This window comes from Manihot esculenta, chromosome 13 (genome assembly GCF_001659605.2).
Source record: "Manihot esculenta cultivar AM560-2 chromosome 13, M.esculenta_v8, whole genome shotgun sequence".
NCBI classification, from domain to species: Eukaryota; Viridiplantae; Streptophyta; class Magnoliopsida; order Malpighiales; family Euphorbiaceae; genus Manihot; species Manihot esculenta.
Genome location: NC_035173.2, coordinates 23,547,781 through 23,565,007, shown reverse-complemented (window position 1 = coordinate 23,565,007; position 17,227 = coordinate 23,547,781). Strand labels below are relative to the sequence as shown.

The window sequence follows — 17,227 nt, the reverse complement described above, 5'->3', positions numbered from 1 at the left end:
ATGAACAAGACTTTGGTGGAGAGAGTTAGATGTTTACTCTCACATTCAAAGTTACATAAGTCTTTCTGGGGTAAAGCTCTACTTGCAGCAATTTATGTATTGAATTGCTCACTCTATGTTCCTCCGCAATATAAAACTCCAAAGAGAATCTGTTCGGGAAAGAAAATCTCCTATGATCATTTGTGGTTAAGAAAGATCCGAACTTGATGTCAAGACACAATAATGTAATTCATTGGGTATGGTCAAGCTCAACTTAGCTACAGATTTTATAATCTAGTTCAATAAAGGCTTGTAAAGAGTTATGATGTAGTGTTTGTTGAAAATGAGACCATCAAGGATATTAACAAGGATCAGAAAATTATCCTAGGAATTGATGGTGACTCATTAGATCTAGAGTTTATTCCTCCAACTGAGGTGTTAAGACAAGTTAGAGATATAGTTTAGAAAAATCAACTTGAAGCAGATAATGCTCCCATTGAAGATGAATCATATGATTTCAATTAGCCAAAATGATTAACCTAAGTTATTTAGTAGTTTCTAAGCTAAAATTTATATATTACCAACTTAATTGGTAATTTGCCGATATGGGAATCTTTCCCATACTAAGCTGCTGGATATTACTCTCTTCCACTAAATTTTGCTAAACCAGGAGCGGATCCTCAGGTATTGTGGTTCGCTAGTGTCTCGGGTGGCTCCACCTCGTTTGGCATGGGTAGCTCTTTTCTCACAAGCCCACTAGCTCCGCATAATTTTTTTGACCCAGGGTAACTCCATACTAATTGTAACAGCCTGGTCCAAACTAATCCAAATAACTTTTGGCCTCATTTTTCACTCGATCCAAAATGGTTAACCTAAGTTATTTAGTAGTTTCTAAGTTAGAATTTATATATTACCAACTTAATTGGTAATTTGCCGATGTGGGAAGCTTTCCCACATTAAGCTCCTGGATATTACATATTCAATTACCAGCACTTATAGCTTCTCCAATTCTACAAAAGAGATCTAGAAGAGTTAGACAACCCTCTATTAGATACTCTAGGGCCCAATACGTGTTGCTGACTGATGGGGGAGAACTATAAAGTTTTTGAAGAAGCCACAGAGGACAAACACCAACAAAAGGATTGAGGACATGCAAGATGAGATGAAGCTCTTGCATAAGAACAAAACATTTGAGCTGCTAGCTACCCAAAGGGAAGAAAGCTTTAAAGAATAAATGGGTATTTAAAATCAAGCATGATGAATACAGTCTTCATCTTTAATTCATAGCCAGCTTTGTTGTTAAGGGTTTCTACTAAAATAAAGGCATTGATTTTAAAGAGATATTCTCACCGATGATAAAGATGACATCCATTTGATTAGTGTTAGGCCTAGAAGCTACTCTTGATCTAGAGATTGAACAAATGGTTATAAAAACTATCTTCCTTCATGGAGATTTGGAGGAAGAGATAAATATGAAGTAGCTAGTAGGTCTCAAGAAGAAAGAAAAAGCGAGTATGTTTGCAAGCTAAAGAAAACTTATATGGCTTGAAACAAGCACCAATACAGTGATATAAGAAGTTTGAGTATATTATAGGGAAGCATGGTTATCAGAATACTACTTCGACCATTGTGTATTTGTAAAAAAATTATCTAATGTTAATTTTATCATCCTTTTTCTCTATATGGATGATATATTGATTGTTGGTCAGAATATCTCTAGAATTGAGACCTTAAAGAAGCAATTAAGCAAGTTTTTTCCATAAAAGACCTAGAGCCAACAAAACATATTCTTGGCATGAAGGTAATTAGAGATAGATGCACCAAGAGGCTATGGTTGTTCACAAGAGAAGTACATATAGATAAAACTTCAGTAGTTTAATATGGAGCATGCTAAAGCAGTTAATTGTCCTCTTGCTAACCACTTTAATCTGAGTTCAAAATAGAGCCCTTTTACAGCTGAAAAGAGAAAAGAAATGGATAAGGTTCTTTATGCTTCAGCAGTTAGAAGCTTAATGTAAGCCATGGTATGCACACGACCAGATATTACTCATGCAATCGGAATAGTAAGTCGATTTCTTTCAAATCTAGGAATAAAATATTGGACTGTAGTAAAATAGATTTTGAAGTATCTTCGTAATACTTCCAAAGTATGCCTATATTTTGGAAGCAGTAAACTTGTACTAGTTGGCTATACAAATGGAGATATAGACGCGATGTTGATTCGAGAAAGTCTATATCATGATATTTGATTATATTTTTAGGGGAGTTGTATTATTGTAGCCAAAATTGCAAAAGTATGTTACTCTTTCCACTACTGAAGTAGAGTCTATTACAGCAACTGAAGCATGTAAAAAGTTGCTATGGATAAAGAAGTTCTTGAATGAACTTGGTCTCCAGCAAAGAAAATATAAGTTATTCTGTAACAATTAAAGTGTTATTCACTTTGGGAAGAATTCCTTCTATTCAAGATGGAAGCACGTTGATATAAAATATCACTAGATCAGAAATATATTGGAGATGAAGTATCTACTGCTTAAGAAGATTTATATAGAAGAAAATGGATCAAATATATTAACCAAGATTCTAACTAAGAAAAAAATTTTAATATTATTGGTTAGCGGTTGGAATTGTAGAGGCTTCATGCAGTGGGGAGGGAGAGAATTATTATGTGGGTTCTCCAACATGCATATTTCACGTAAATGATGAATATATATACAAAAACAAAAAGCAAAGCGGGTGCAAAATGCATTGAATTGCATTCCATGCCATTTAATGGCAAGTTGAAAATGGGCATCATCTCTGCTTATAAATCGGGGTGACAAGTAGCTCTCCATACATAAATAAGAAAAGTAAATCTCCTTTTAGTACTTTGAGAATTTCTTTAGTGTTCTAGAGCTTCTAGCTCTGAAAAAAAAAAGGTAATTTAAAGGATTACATTTTAAAGGGGAGTGACAAAATATATATATATATATATATATATATATATTATGAATATTCCGAAAAACATTTTGAGTGCCATGGGTAAATTTCATTTATAATCTCTCTTTTTTAATATACTATTTTTATAGTAAACAAATTATTCAAAGTTTATCTTGTAAACGTAATTTCCTTTATATCTACTATTTTTATAATAAAAAGATTGTTCAAAATTTATTTTGTGAACATAGCTCAAAATTAAAGGTAAATCACATTAAAATTATTATTATGTGTTTTTTTTTTCTACAATATTTTAATTTTGTTATTTTAAAGTGCGTTGCCCAACACTTGCAACTTCAGCATAAAGCAGTTAATAGAACTCGAGCCCTAACATCAATTTATTCAACCCACAAACATAATATCAAATTCCAGTAATCATTCAAACTTCAGAATCTAAACCATATACATAAATTACATAAGCAGTAGAGCAAGACCCAAACTCAACCAACTATAAACCAATCATGAAAAAACAATGTCCATGAATAAAGAGAGTGCAATTAACAGAATCAACTCATGTTCAAAGTCAATCTCATCCGAGTGATCTAAAAGCAATTTGTACAAGGAAATGGATGACTAAAATATAATGTAGAAAACACGCACGTAGCCTGAGCTCTGTGATGGCTTTGCAAGTCAACGTAGATTTTGGAGTTGCTAGGAGATAGATTTTATGATCTCTGCAAACCGGTTGAGAAGAGGAGGATGAATGATGATTCTGAGATTTTTGGGAATTGTGAAGTAACACTAAGTTGGGGCTTCAGTGTGAATGGGATTGACAAGAACCAGCAGATCAGTGTATGAGTCCAATTGCTTATTTGATTCAGAGTTGGATTTGAGTCTCTACTGTTGGAAAAATACCTAAGCGCTTCTCTCGTGATAGATTAATGGGTATTGTGTTATATAGTGAGAATGTACAATATCAAAAGTTAAACTGAGGTGAGGTTAGAGCCGTAGGTTGGGAGATTGTTGGTGTAGCGATAGCAAGGGAGTTAAGGCTTTTTAGAACTATCTGTTGAGTATGAACTCCCTGGAAAGAAATCAATAATGTATGAAGAATATATAGTTTAAATAAGTTATTAAAAAAAATAAAACATATGAAATAAATATATTTAAAAAAAATTTAATAAAAAATTAATAAACTATTATAATAATTATTATCTATTTTTTTATTGATTGAAATATATTTGTAATGACTTTATTTTTAATATTTATAAATATATCTTTCAATCTAATTCAACAATTAATTATTTAGTCTTACTATGAGATAGTCGACTTTTAATGATATTATTACAAAAGAAAAACTCTTCTTCCTATTATAGTTGTAGCATATATATCTAATAAGAAAATAGTACTGAAATAACATAACTAATGGTTTACTATTAAAATTTATTTATTTTTTTATTTAAATTTAAATATTCTAACCTATTACTTTTTTTTAATAAATTTTAGTATTTTATTCTATTATTCATAAACACAATACTTGATTTGTATTTAAGATTCTTTAAATTTAAATTATTTAGTCTATTATTAATTAAATTCATATTTTCTAAATCTAAAATTTATCTTTTTTTAAATTTAAATAGTACATAAAATCTATTAAAAAATATAAATTCATTCATAAAAGATTTTTATTTCTAAAGTTTAACTTTTATTTTATCTAAATTTAAATAGTCTAATACATAATTTCAATCATATAAGTGAAATTAAAAAAAAAAGAGACTTTACCATCATATAAGTGATATTTGGATTTACCATCTTTTATTGGTCAAAATAAATACCAAGTTTTTTCCTTCTTTAAAAGACAAGTTGTGGCTGCGTCTTTCATGATATAAAAGAGACTTTCTTAGCAGACTTGCCGATCTCCTACTCAGAAAAAAAAAGTAATAATAATAATACTCAAACATCTATCATCAAGAACAGATCTGAGAATAGATTTCCAAGATTCGATCCAAAAAATTGTTAGAGAGAGACGAAAATTTATGATTAAATTGAATGGTTAACCCACAGTCCACACAAAACTATAATGGCGATCAACAATTCTTTTTATGTTGACAGATAACAATTCTGTCTTCTTTTACTATATTCAAGTTTATCATCTACATTAAATAACTGCTCTCATGCGCATTAATAAACTACTCCAGCAAGATTAGAACAATATATATATATATCTCGGCTCCAGGTGTGCACTAAAAAATCACTGAACAACCATTTCATAATTACGTATTGTAAGCTTTGTTCACACTATGACCTCTTGAAGGACCCCAAGGAGAAAAAAAACAAAAAAAAAAGGAGAGAGAGAGAGAGAGATTGTGTGTCTCCTGCAAAATTGACAAGGGTTTATTAAATTTGCAGCAACTTTGACTCGTTAGACTATCAAATCAGATAGCAAAAACTGATGTTTGAATATGATGGTATATACTCAAATTAGCATCAATGAGGTTTACCTGTTCTTTACAGGTTCACTGAAACATCTCATCCAATTTTTGTCTATAAAGGGCTAGACTCTGCATTGAGAAAAAAGTCAACAGATGAAATATATGTCTGTGGTGTATGAACAATGAACAGAAGAGTTGATAGATGGCCAAATAAATGGAAATCAAACTACTATCAAGCAATATTCAGGACATGAAACCAACATTACAAGTCATATCGCGTAAATAACAAAGTACACAAGATAAAGAAGAAATTTGTGACACTTGGCCTCTGTTTGCTTGCGAAAAATAATTTGTATTTGAAAAATATTTTTCGTGAAAAATGTTTTCTGTGTGAAAAATATTTTTTGTGAAACAAACGGAGCCTTAAAAACAAAATGATGGAGAACACATCGTACCAACTTTGTTTACCTATCCCAACTAACTTGGCACACTATCTTATTGGCCATTAACCCCTAAATTTTTTTCAACTTTTAGCACAGGGCAAAATATACCAATGGTTTTCGCCACGGTAGGCAGTAAAAAGAGATGATATTGGTGCTGCTCATAAAAGAAATGAAAACAACGGCTGAGTATCATCTCTGTTTTTTGGGTAATTTATAGCAAAGTCCCTTAATTTTAGTAAAACCTACAAGTTAGTCCTTATTCTAATTTTATGTAACAATTAAGTCCTCAAGTTTTAAATCTATTAAACCAAATTAGCCCTTTTGTTAAAAACAAGACCATTTTCCATTAATTAATTTTTTAATGGCAAAATTACCCTTAAAAATTAAATAGTCTTTTATTTCCTTGACCCCTATAACCTGCAACCACCATCTCTCTTCGTTACAACTCCCTCTACAAGTCATCAAACTCCTGAACTGAAAAACTAGAACTTAGGAATGGTTATTGTTGAAAAGGAAACTATTCTTTTGGGATTTTTCAGTACCTAAAATCATTTTGTTTAAAGAATGTGGAAAATCTATTCACTTCTTGCTGCTGTAGTTCTTTCAGCCAAAACTTTGAAGACGCTTGTGCATATTGTCTAAATATAGAGAACATTGACATTTTGAACCTTTAGTGGATACTTGGGAGATCTAAATGGTGTTTAGATCTCAGCATTTCTGCTGGTTATGAATTCGGCTATGGAACCCAATTGCTCTGGGGAACTACAAAATGGGTCATGACCGGGAAAATAATTTTGGGCTCAGTTGCTGCCATAGCATATGTGCTTCATTGACTTTTGTTCAACAGGATGTAGCTTGCCTTGTTTGAGTGAGGTTAGGATGCATGAAAATGCCATGGCTATAAGCTCTAGTGGTTGCAGGTGGTCAATAATGGAGAAGGTCAGGGAAAGAAAATATTATAATTGTTTAAGGGTGATTCTGTCATTAGAAAATTAATTAACCGTAAATTAATGTTATTTTTAACAAAATTACCAATTTGTTTAATGGATTTAACACTCAAGGATTTAATTGTTACACAAACTTTAAATAGGGACTAACTTATGGGTTTTACTAAAATTCAGGGACTTGGATGTAAATTACCTTTTTTTTCACTTGCAGATAAAAAAATATGGTAGGCAGTACGGTTTTACCAAGAACTTATGAGAAGGGGAACGTTACAAATGGATACATGTATAAAACCATTTAGTCGAATCTAGCCAAAAAGATGATGACAACATTCTCTAGAAAGCAAACACAAGGGATTAATCTATCAATAAGCTCATACACATGTACCGGAAGTTAAAACCCGCATTGGAGCATGCAGAATGTTTTGAAAGAAAATTCAAAATTAAAAATAAATAAAAGACAATGTTAACTGAAATTATAGAATTGTGCAATATTTTTTACAGCTTTGCACCAAATTGCATTGAATTAATTTTATTTTGTTCAACAAATCATGTTCTTGTCCGAAACAAGTCCCTGAGACAGGATTTCAGCCATTTTTTGCTCCTTCAACTCTATCATGGACATCTATTCCACTATTGTTTGTCCTAGTGTGCCTATTTCACTATTCCTAAATTTCGTAATTGAATTTTCATAATTGTCAAGCGGAAATAGTAAACTATGAACAGATCAAATCATTTAGATTTGTCATTATTGCAGGGAAAATTGATTTTTCATTTTCCCATGTTATTATGGTGAAAAAATTAGACAAAATTCAAGGATCATAATTGTGGCAAGGGTTGAACTAATGCTGACACACCTTGCCCACCAGGACATCTACCCCTTCCCTAACATAAAATCTCAGGTAATATATAAATAAATGAAAGACAACAAATGAAATCTTTAAGCACTTGCAAGACCCATCAGTGCACTTATGCAATTCAAAATAGACAATTTTCCAATCTTCAGATGATAATTGATCAACACCAACCATAAAGATTCTAAGAGACCAAACAAAATATGATAACAACCCATAAACCCAGGAATAACAAGTAAAAGGGAGTTGATACCTTAGTATAAGCATAAACACCAGCTTCTGTAGGTCCAACAGGACTGCCCCTCTTAATAAATTTTTTATCTTTATATATGTAAAGTAACGGAATCCCAGTAGATAATTCTAAATTAATAACCTGTACATTGACCAAACAAGTGGAACTTATCCATAAGCAAGGAGCAGAAAGTATCATGTGAAAAATCAGAAACCCCAAGCAAAAAAGTTTATCACCTCCTGAGAAGTTAATTTGTCAAGATACATAATAATAGATCTTAGTGAATTCCCATGGGCAGCAACCATTATGTTCTTTCTAGATTGAAGCTGGGGTTCAATCTGCAATATATATTCCTCAATTTAGAAGCTTTCCTCCTAAAAAAGTTTTAAACCTAAAAGGATATGCAATCAATGTTACCACGATTACCTTGTCTCTAAAATAGGCAACAGCCCTTTGAGAACACATTTCCAAGCTCTCTCCATTTGGTGGAGGAATATCATAACTCCTGCGCCACTCATGCACTTTCTCTTTGCCATATCTTTCAGCTGTCTCTTCTTTATTAAGACCTTGTAATTCACCGTACCTGGAGGACAATATTCTATGTTACCAGCCACCTCAAATTTCAGATGTAGAAGAGAAAGTAAATGTAAGATACCCAAACCTACATTCTTTCGTTCAATTGCCAAGCAGTTATAATGGAATAGATTTCTTATTGGTATCAGCGCTGAAAATTTGACTCCATGCTTTTGCACGTTCATTCTCATCATGCATAATGATAGGGACGTACAAATACTGATATGGATCAGGAGGTGGGACAGAGGCCCAGACATATTGAGAGTTTACACACAAAAGAGAATTGTAAGTGACAGAATTCCGGAAGCAATGACTTAGTGGGGGATTCCAGGAAGGAATCAAATTTGTTTGAGGGAATCAGGGAGGACTTGCTACCTGAAGTTCCTAAAGTAAAGCATATGCTGAGAAGTTATAAATTGGAGTAAACAGGAGGGGAAAGGCATGGAAGATTGCATCGGATTTTCAACATTATCGATAGGCAAAGGGTTTTTCATAGGTTGCTTGTAGCCTGAAGGATTGTCTGATATCTTTCTTTCTTAGTATTTGTTATTTCTTCATAATAGGAACATTGCGATTCTGGGTTAGTTTGTGCTATAGGTTATAGGAAGTAAATATGTTAATATAGGAAGTAAATATTGATAGATGGGTTAGTTGCTTAATCTTAGGGATTGCATAATCATAGGCGTGATTTTCCTTCCTATTTAGATACCGTCTCTCATGTGTAAATAGGTTGTAATCTCTATTGTGATATACAACAAATATTATCTTTCTATATGGTATCAGAGCCATTCTCGTAGAGATTTTTTTTCTCTTTTCTCTCTCGTAAAGTTTTAAAATTTTTTTGGAGACTTAGGGCTCCGTTCATTTGGGTTATCGATAAAGGATAACATTTGGATCTCACCATAGCTGGAGTCGCCACACCGACCCCTTATCAGATCTGAGGTTTGTTTGCCGTTTGGGTGTTGGGTGGAGGTGTTTTATTTGGTACTGTTCATCGGCACTGTTCACGGGTACTGTTCTTTTGATCCTTTGCTATTTTGATTGTTTTGAGTTGGTTGTTCTAATGGCTAAAGTTAAAACCACCGTAACTGATGTGATTCCTGTGATGACTAAAATCACGGAACACAAATTAAATAGATCTAATTTTTTAGATTGGAGTAAGACTATCCGTATTTATTTACAAAGTATTGCAATGGATGATCATCTTACCAAGGATCCTCCAACTGATGAAACTCGTAGAGATTGGATGAGGGATGATGCTCGTTTGTTTCTGCAGATTCGAAATTCTATTCATAGTGAGGTAATTAGTCTTATTAATCACTGTAAATTTGTTAAAGAATTAATGGAGTATTTGGAATTTTCGTATTCTGGCAAAGAGAATATTTCCCGTATTTATGATGTGTGTAAGGCGTTTTACCGAGCCCAGAAAAATGATAGAACTTTGACATCCTATTTTATGGATTTTAAAAGAGTTTATGAAGAACTTAATGTATTGATGCCCTTTAGTACAGATGTGAAAACTCAACAAGCTCAACGAAAGCAAATGGTTGTTATGAGCTTTCTTGTAGGTCTCCCTCCAGAGTTTGAGACAGCTAAATCTCAGATTCTTTCTGACTCTGAAATATCATCGTTACATGATGTGTTCACTAGGGTATTGCGTACAGAATCTCCAATTCCTTCACACCCCACTAGTGCTCCTGTTAGCCGCAATGACAGTGGCAGACAGAATAATAGAGGTGGGCAAAGGGGAGGTTTTAATGCTGGTAAAAGATCTCAGCGTTCTGGGGAAACAGGTTCTACTTCTGACTCAGGAGGAATCATTTGTTATTACTGCCGCGAACCAGGACATACTAAGAAGACATGTCAAAAACTACAGAATAAGAATCAGCGCACACAAATAGCGCATATGGCAGTTGAGGCCCCTTCAGATCAGGGGATTTTGATATCTGAAGATGAGTATGCACAATTCACCCAATACCAGGCATCTCTGAAATCCTCTAATTCCTCCTCTATCACTGCAATTGCCGAGTCAGGTAACTCTACTGCATATCTTGTGTCTTCATCCTCCAAATGGGTTATTGATTCTGGTGCTACCGATCATATGTCAGGTAATTCTACCCTTTTGTCCAATCTTGAGTCTCATGCATCGACTTCTTATGTTACTCTTGCTGATAGTACTAAATCTTTTGTCATGGGTTTTGGTCATGTCAACTTAACCCCTTCTCTTTCTGTATCCTCTGTGTTATGTCTCCCTAAATTCGCATTTAATTTGCTTTCTGTTAGTAAACTCACTCGTGCATTGAATTATTGTCTCATTCTTTCCTGATCACTATATTTTTCAGGATCTTTCGACGAAGCAGATTATTGGTAGAGGGCGTGAGTCAGAGGGTCTCTACGTCTTGGATCAGCAACTACCTAGATCATTTGCATGTTCCACGCATTTAACACCTTTTGATGTTCATTATCGTTTGGGGCATCCTTCTCTCTCAGCTTTGAAGAAGTTATATCCACAGTTTCATTCTTTGTCTGTTTTAGATTGTGAGTCTTGTCAATTTGCCAAACATCATCGTTTGCCTTCAGTATCTCGAGTCAATAAACGGGCTTCGTCCCCCTTTGAGTTAGTACATTCAGATGTTTGGGGTCCTTATCCTACTGTGTCTAAGTCTGGCTTTAAGTACTTTGTTACTTTTGTTGATGACTTCTCTCGCACTACTTGGTTATTTTTAATGAAGAGTCGTTCAAAATTATTTTCTATCTTTTGTGCATTTTATGCTGAAATCCAAACCCAATTCAATGTTCCCATTCGTATATTGCAAAGTGATAATGCTAAAGAGTATCTCTCTGGGGAATTTCAATCTTATTTGTTACAAAAAGGGATACTTCATCAATCCTCTTGTGTTGACACTCCTTCACAAAATGGAGTTGTCGAAAGAAAAAATCGACATCTTCTTGAAATAGCCAGAGCCCTCTTATTCCAAATTAAAGTACCTAAATGTTTTTGGGCTGATGCTGTATCCACTGCTTGTTTTTTAATCATCCTTCATGGTGATATCCCTTATAATATTTTGTTTCCCACTAAATCTTTGTTTCCTATTGAGCCACGTATCTTTGGGTGTACTTGTTTTGTTCGTGATGTTCGTCCACAGGTTATTAAATTGGATCCCAAATCACTCAAATGTGTCTTCCTTGGCTACTCTCGACGTCAAAAAGGGTATCGTTGTTTTTCTCCTGATCTGAATCGGTATCTTATGTCTGCAGATGTAACATTTTTTGAGTCCACTCCGTTTTTTCTGCCATCCTCTGTTTATAACACCCAAAGTGAGGAAGATGACCTTTTGTTATACACTGTTCGCTCTCTGTCTCCTCAGACTACTCCTACACCTTTCGCTCATGTGCTAGGTCGCCCTCCCATCTTTCATGTGTATTCCATACGCTTAGAGGACTCTGACTCCGCTCCGCTACCCGCTTCTTTGTCGACAGATCCTGCTCCCACTAATCCTTCACTGTCTGATTTGGATTTGCCCATTGCTCTTCGCAAAGGTAAACGTACTTGCACTTATCCTATTTCAGCTTGTGTCTCTTATGATCAATTATCATTTTCTTCTCGTTGTTTTGCCACTGCTTTAGATTCTATTTCAGTTCCCAAAACTGTTATTGAGGCTTTGTCCCATCCTGGTTGGCGTGCTGCAATGGAAGAGGAAATGATGGCCCTTGACACTAATGGTACTTGGGAGTTGATGTCCTTGCCCCCAGGAAAGTGAGCTATTGGGTGCAAATGGGTGTTTGCAGTAAAAGTAAATCCTGATGGATCTGTTGCTCGCCTCAAGGCCCATTTAATGGCCAAAGGTTATGCACAAACTTATGAAGTTGACTATTTTGATACATTTTCCCCAGTTGCCAAGCTCGCATTTGTTCGATTGTTTATTTCCTTGGCAGCTACACATGATTGGCCTTTGCATCAACTGGATATTAAAAATACTTTTCTTCATGTTGATCTTCAGGAAGAGGTTTATATTGAGCAACCATCTGGTTTTGTTGCTCAGGGGAAGTCAGGCAAGGTTTGTAGACTTCGAAAATCCCTTTATGGCTTGAAACAGAGTCCTCGGGCATGGTTTGGCAGGTTTAGTGTGGTGGTCCAACAGTTTGGAATGAAAATGAGTAAGTGTGATCACTCAGTGTTTTATAGAAATTCTGATAGTGGAGTAATTCTGCTTGTAGTATATGTGGATGATATCGTTATCACAGAAAGTGATATTGCTGGCATCACATCCCTAAAAGAATTTCTTAAAACACAGTTTCATACAAAGAATTTGGGTTCATTGAAATATTTCTTGGGAATCGAAGTTATGCGGTGTAAGAAAGGTATCTTCTTGTCTCAAAAAAAATATGTTCTTGATTTGTTAGCAGAAACAGAAAAATTGGATGCTAAGCCTTGTAGTGCTCCAATGACCCCTAACCTTCAACTTACCACAGAAGACAGTGAGCCATTTGCAAATCCTGAAAGGTATAGAAGATTAGTTGGCAAGTTGAATTATTTGACGGTGACTCGTCCTGATATTGCATATTCAGTGAGTGTGGTAAGTCAGTTTATGTCATCTCCTACTGTTGCCCAGTGGGATGCTTTGGGACAGATTCTTTGTTACCTTAAAGGGGCCCCAGGGCGAGGGCTATTCTATGGCAACCATGGGCACTCAAATATTGAATGCTTTTCTGATGCTGATTGGGCAGGCTCGAAGGTTGATAGGAGGTCAACTACTGGATATTGTGTTTTTGTGGGAGGTAACTTGGTCTCATGGAAAAATAAGAAGCAAAATGTGGTCTCCCGTTCTAGTGCTGAATCTGAATATCGAACCATGGCACAAGCCGTTTGTGAAGTCTTGTGGGTACGTCAACTATTAGAAGAAGTTGGGTTTACAAATTCGGTGCCTGCTAAGTTGTGGTGTGATAATCAAGCAGCTATCCACATTGCCTCCAATCCAGTATTTCACGAGAGGACTAAACGCATCGAGATTGATTGTCATTTTGTTCGTGAAAATGTCCAACAAAAGATAAATCAACAGGACATATCCGAACTGGAGAACAATTAGGAGATATCTTTACTAAAGCTCTAAATGGAACTCGAGTTGATTATATATGTAACAAGTTGGGCATGATTAACATTTATGCTCCAACTTGAGGGGGAGTGTTATAGGTTATAGGAAGTAAATATGTTAATATAGGAAGTAAATATTGATAGATGGGTTAGTTACTTAATCTTAGAGATTGATTCATAGGCATGATTTTCCTTCCTATTTAGATACCGTCTCTCATGTATAAATAGGTTGTAATCTCTATTGTAATATACAACAAATATTATCTTTCTACAGTTTGCTACAAAACATTTGATTTGGTGAAAGGAAGCTATTCCTCATGTAATTCTCTGTAAACAGCATTTACAGTTCCTAATCAATTTCTTCCCAGTTCTTTATAACATTTGGTTAAAGTTGCTACACCTCATTCTATACACAAACAAATCGAAGTTCACATTACTTGCATGAAGAATTATCATTTTGTATTTCCTTAAACATAAATGAATAAGAAAAGATAATAAAAAATTGCCAATAAAAGTCTGATCCTTAATTATTTATCACACATATGATGATACCAACTAGGGAATTCACCATTTACAACTTACTTTTTGAATGAAACACTAAATTCAAGTTTTTGACCTAGTAACCTTGTGATTCCATTGCAAGATTTGTGACTCAGCCTAAACTTACGTAATAAGATCACTATGAAACCATCAAAACCAGGTCAACACTAACAATAATTCTACCACTAATTTAAAAAAAAAAAAAAAAAGGAATGCAACTCAGCTATTTGATTAATCATATCATCAATCATCAAGTTTCTTTCCTTCTCCTAAATGTGTATTGACTATTATTAGAAGAGAATCTTTAATAGCATCTAGGAAAAGCCTAGCTAAAGCACTGAATGCTGTCAATTCTGGCTGGCGTGCAAGAGGTTACGTTTTTGCAACCTAGCTGATATAGTTAGAAAGATTAATAGAGAGATGCCTTTGACCAAATAGACAAAAGAATGAAAGAGCTTCAGGAACACAATGGAATGGAGACTATTGTCAGCTAAAAAAGTCCTTATCATGCAGTTTCCAACCGCCAGGGCTTCCAATCCAAATAGCTCGAATAGAATACTATACCTAACAATAGTGGGGTTACATGCTAAACTCAAACCAACAATTATATGTAAAAGATGAGAACACATACCTTCTTGTGACGGTGTTGAGTCATGGCAAGCACAGCTGTCATCTGTGCACGAATAAGTGTAGACGTGTAAATGATGTCCACTGGTATGTTGCTTATACGTTTACCAGCTTCAATTGCTTCCTCAATGCCTTTCTTAGTTAAAGGCACATCAACACAACCGGTGAACAAATTCTTCTCATTCCACATAGACTCACCATGTCGAATTAATATCAAGGAAGATTCAACTACCAAAGAGTACCGAACCAAAAATTAATCAGAACACAGAGGATGAACATCAAACCAATCAAATGCAACAAGGAACCAACCAGTAATTGAAATGCAAAGAACCTAATTTTAGACAAACTATTCAGAAGCCAAGAAGTAAACAAAACTAAGGAATTTTAATAAGGCTTAGTTTTGAAATGTCCTAATTTTAAGCAAACTCTTCAGTTTTACAATTCAAAGATGATAAAACAAAGGGCAAATTAAAATCCATAAGCAGTGTGTGATCTTATATCTAAAAATCAAGTTTAAAATGAGATTAAGCAAACTCACTTGATGTCTTCCGATTATAATTATTGGCAGATTGTGAGTTACATAAAGTAGGGTCCACCACTGAAGCATGACAAGAGGATGTATAAATCACACGCACTTTGTGATGCTTAGAGTTGCAGATTCTTTTTCTGAGAAATTTAACATCTACAGCAAAACCCATTGAGATAAAGTGCAATGATGAACTCCTGAATTTCTTAAGAGAGCCTGAATCTTTGCTGCAGATATGGAGCTGAACAGCCCCAATTTGATCGTGGAATGTAACAGTATCCATTTTGTTAATCCAACTGAAATCATCAAGAAGGCAACAATTTAAGCAAACATAAGAGTAAACTACAAGAATGACACAGACCAATTATTTAGTTACAGAATATGGAAACTCATTTCTATAACAAAATGAAAACTAATACCTTGTTTGGAATTAAAGATTTCACGAGAATTCAATTCAGTTTTTTTTCTATAAATTTTATTGTTTGGAATGGATGAAATCATTTCTTTATTAAATTAAAAAATTTTCATTTTTAAAAGAAGCATGATTTTGTAAGAATTCTTTCCTTATTTGGAGGGTAAATTCTGGGATTTGATTTCCATATAGAATAGAATCAATTTAGTGCTTAAATTTGAAACCCTAATAATAATCCCTCAATAAACAAAATTAACGGTTAAATACAACCATTAGTGCAAATTTATCAAAAACCATAATTTCATGGGCAGAAAATTTAAATTATAACTTTACTAAACACTAATTGCACATGGAACCAAAGGCCTGAAAATACAAAATGAAAGAACTATACAACCTCGTTCCTTCATAAAGATGAAATCAAACTCCTAAGTTATATTTTACCTAAATAACCAGCCTCGCTAAAAGACAAAACCATGATCAAAACGATCAAAAAAAAAAAGTCAGAAAAAGACTGCACCATAATCAGAAGATGAGCTATGCAGTCACTTTTTAACAGCGATGTAAATGAAGCATTAAACAATATTGTCAAACGCCCAAAAACGAAATGACAACCCCAACTGAGCTAAAACTGGAAACACGAGCATTAAAAGAGATAGGGGAAAAAAACAAGAAAGAAAAACTAAAACCCAGAAAAAGATAAAGGACGGAGGAGAAGAAAAACTCACAATGATGGCAAATGGGAAAAAAAAAAAAAGACAGTGGCAAGGAGGACGATGTTTACAAGGTGGATTGAAGATAAAGTGAAAGTGAAATAAAAGAATAAAATGAAAATGAATGATTAGGAAGGCCTACAGGAGATGGAACAATGTCGAAGATGTGAACGTTTCAAAGCAATAGTGGTAGGTAAGTGGTGTGGCGGTTGGCACTGGTTTATGGGGCAACAGCGTCCACCATCTCTCAAAACCACAGGGAAAGAGAGACTCCTGCCGAGACGACACGACAACGTTTCCCCCCTTTTTTCCTTTCTTTTTAGGAAAAAAAAAAAAATAAAACGATTCTCAAATATATATATATTTTTTGGTAATGATCGGCACCAACCGCATTCAAACTCCAAAATACTCGACCCTAAATACAGTTTCAAAGCCGACGAACGTTTTTCTTTTTAAGATAAGTTTTCGATTTGATCAGATAACTCAATTAAAAAATTTTACATTTTAAAAATTATTAAAATTTTTTTTTTTTATTTAGGTCATGAAAGTCCAACCTATCAGTATTCAGTAAAAATTTAATAGTAATTGGAGGCTATTAATGAATTTTCAAATTAAAATTATTACCAATGGTTAAACTAGTCAAACGATCTGCTACTGCATTTGTTTCCCTGTAAATTTTTACCATTTTGACTTCCCAGCTTCTATTGATAAGATCACGGCAATTTCTCACCAAATTAGTAACTCTAAAAACTCATACACTTCTACCTGTAAGTAAATTTAACGCGAGTTAAGAATCCATTTGAACTTCAATCTTCTTCCACCCTGAATCCCATACTAATACTAAAGCATAATATATTCCCCATAGCTCAGCTTCCATTGCTCCACAATTGCCCAAAAACCGTTGAAAGCCCAAAAGTCATCTACCTTCATTGTTTCGAAAACAACCT

At 34.3% G+C, this 17,227-nt stretch overlaps 1 pseudogene; it reads right to left on the bottom strand.

The window, feature by feature from the left end:
• Positions 1 to 4,915: 4,915 nt before the first annotated feature.
• Positions 4,916 to 16,563, bottom strand: LOC110629649 (annotated as a pseudogene).
• Positions 16,564 to 17,227: the final 664 nt, after the last annotated feature.